Below are 2,843 nucleotides of genomic sequence, written 5' to 3' on the forward strand. Positions count from 1 at the left end.
CAGCCTCCAGTCAGTTTACAGGTTGTCACACAATTAAATGTTAATAGCACTAGCACTGTCTACCCTAGCAACCTTCAACCATATTTTCATAACAGATAAGAAAGTCACCTTGCTATAAACAAGTTTTATGCACATCATGTTTACAGTGGTTTACTCTGGACAATTCTGGGCAGCTATCCCATAGTGCCTCAAGAGGGAAAGTATCCAGAGTACATGAACTGAGATTAAAACAAAACAAAAAAAAACAACAACACACACAAGTAGAACACAAAAACAAAAAAACAAAAAAAGACAGACGTTCATTCTTGTTCTCTCTCTCTCTGGGACATGCTACTTCCAGAGCTCAGAAGAAATGTAACCATCCAAAGCCAGCAAGCAAAAATGGTTGGGGGCCCTGCTCATACTTCAGAAGTGTTTCAAACTGGTTGACAGGGCTAGTTAGACAAGAAAAAAAAGAGGGCTTACATATCCAGTAAGTGTAGCTGGATATAAACTCAGTTAAAAAAAAAAAAAAAACACTGCTGTGAATGAAGCCTTAGAATTGGTCCACATTCAACTGTCAACTGAGTTTACTGCTTAATCCTATAAAATTCTGAAGTGAAGCATGCAATGCTTGCAGTATTCAATAACTTTGAAGGAGAGCATAAAACTGTTGTTTTCAAAACAGTTTCAGACAAGAGACTTATTTAGTAATATTCATTTTTGACACAGTTTTAGTCTTCATTTGCCACAGAACAGCCGCAAAAATAGAACTGTCATACTGCTAAACAACCATCTTCATAACATCACAAAAACAGGACCAGTCTGATGCTCTCTGCAAGAACAGAGAAGGCAAGATTATGTTCTTTTCTATTCTAACTAGAAAAACTATATTGAAAAGAACCCTGAAAACTAGGATTTTCATTTGGACAGCCCTTGTAAGAGGCAGGGGATTGGATGTGCTGCAAAGGAAACAACTTTTTAAACATACAGGAGATTTAGCCTGGACTGCTAGGCTACTTGCTGAACTGCATATTCTCAGCTACTGAAAAAGACAGTGCTGCGTGAATACTCAGTACGTCCCTAAACATGCAGCTATTATAGACATGTAACAAGCAGCACACATAGAAGGTGCAGACCCCTCACAGACCATAAGCTGCAAATCATACTGCTACTGGTGCTACCACAACTACTGGTGGCAGTAAAGACAGAAATCAAGTCCAAGAAGTAGAGTGCTAATGTGTCTGTGTCAAATCCTTTGATATCAAGATGGGGTGGTCTTTCCTTTTACTTTTCTTTCCTCACTAACCATCCTCCACACCCAGATCTCAATAAATACTGTTGTGTAGGTCTGTCCCTCATCAGCTTTACCTGCAGTATCCTATGGAAGCCAACAGTTACAGCAGATTTTGGCTCCTGCAGTAAAGCCAAGGCCCAAGCCAATTCAAACACTGTTGCAATGCACTGCACTTCTGAAACAGTGCTGGAATTTTGTCCACCGCCATACTTAGAACTGAACAATAAGATATTATAAAAATCAGATGTGCCCACTGGCGATGCCCCTTTACCAACAAACAAGTAGCCAAGGCTACATAGGCAATACCAGATGTAAATCAAAATGATAATCTGCAAACTTTAGCTTCACTCACCCAGGGATAAACCAATTATCTGCATCCACAAGCACAGATGAACCCAATAAATGCAGCAAGCTAGGATTATAATGACTCTAATCTTGCCACCTCCTAATAGATTAGCCACTCATCTCTTCCATGGCTTTTACACAGAAAGATTTGCAGCCCTCAAAAATAGTATCTAGACAAGAGATTTAGCAGTTAGCCAAAACAAATACACCCGCATCATGAGACTAGATCAGGAGTGGCCAACCTGCAGCTAGCGTGCCACAAGTGGCAGAGGCATATTCGGTATGTAGCACACCACAGATCTAAGAGGCAACAGGCAGCATAGCTGCAGAGAAGGCAGAAAACAGCAGTGGATTGGGCAGGGCAAGGGAGTCAAAGTGGCATGCAGAGAGAACACGAAGATAATTCATAACACGCCTGCCACAAAGGCTGACCCCCACTGGGTTAGATGATGAATCAAACATCAATATTATTTCATTATTACACTTCAGCTCCTATGCCCAGTTTTCTCCCCCCACCATCCAAAGGCCCCCCTATACACAGGACTTAAACAAGAATATCAGGAGTTACTAAAAGCTATAAGCTGGCTCTAACACACAGAAAAGTTACCAGATGCTTTGTGCAGCACTGGCTCACCCAGGCAGTTACCTAATGCTGCTCTTCCCAGCTGGGGGGAGTGATTGCACAGAAAATGCTCATTGAATCTGTAGCATGGGCCTGTTACCTCATCCTATCTTTCTTTAAATGTGGCTAATGAACACATGCAAAGGTGCCAGAAGGCAGGAATTTTTGCACAACTATCCAAGACACCTGCCTAGAGAAGGTAAAAAGAAAAGGTATCAAAACACCATCACATTAATCAACTTCTGTAGTTCTTTCCCTTCCCTGCCCCCAGTTTGCTGGTTCATTATCAGTCACACCTGGAAACAAACACAAGCAACTGGAGCAGAGTGCCAAAAACTTCTCCACCTTTTGGCTAAAACCAAGCGAGACTGGAGGCATCTGAACCCTAAGGTCTCAGAGGTAAGAGGCCAGCCTGGCTTTGGGCAGTATCTGAATCCCCAGACCTCCCAGTCTGGGAGGGAGGATATGTGCCCCATGGTAAAGCCACACCGACATGAGCACCAAGTTCCACTCAGCTGAATTTTGGGACTTGCCCCTTGGGCTTTGCCCAGTTGAATTTGGAACAGATTTGGCCTTGCTAAAAGATTTTTAAAAATGCTA

General features: G+C 42.3%; 1 protein-coding gene across 1 annotated transcript in view; it reads right to left on the reverse strand.

Annotated features, from left to right (window-relative positions):
- RRAS2 (related RAS viral (r-ras) oncogene homolog 2) overlaps window positions 1-2,843 on the reverse strand; it is a 148,634-nt gene that overhangs the window by 144,816 nt on the left and 975 nt on the right. The gene's annotated exons all lie outside the window — the stretch shown is intronic.

The sequence above is a fragment of the Gavialis gangeticus genome, unplaced genomic scaffold (genome assembly GCF_001723915.1).
Source record: "Gavialis gangeticus isolate Ggan-Ray unplaced genomic scaffold, GavGan_comp1, whole genome shotgun sequence".
Classification (NCBI taxonomy): domain Eukaryota; kingdom Metazoa; phylum Chordata; order Crocodylia; family Gavialidae; genus Gavialis; species Gavialis gangeticus.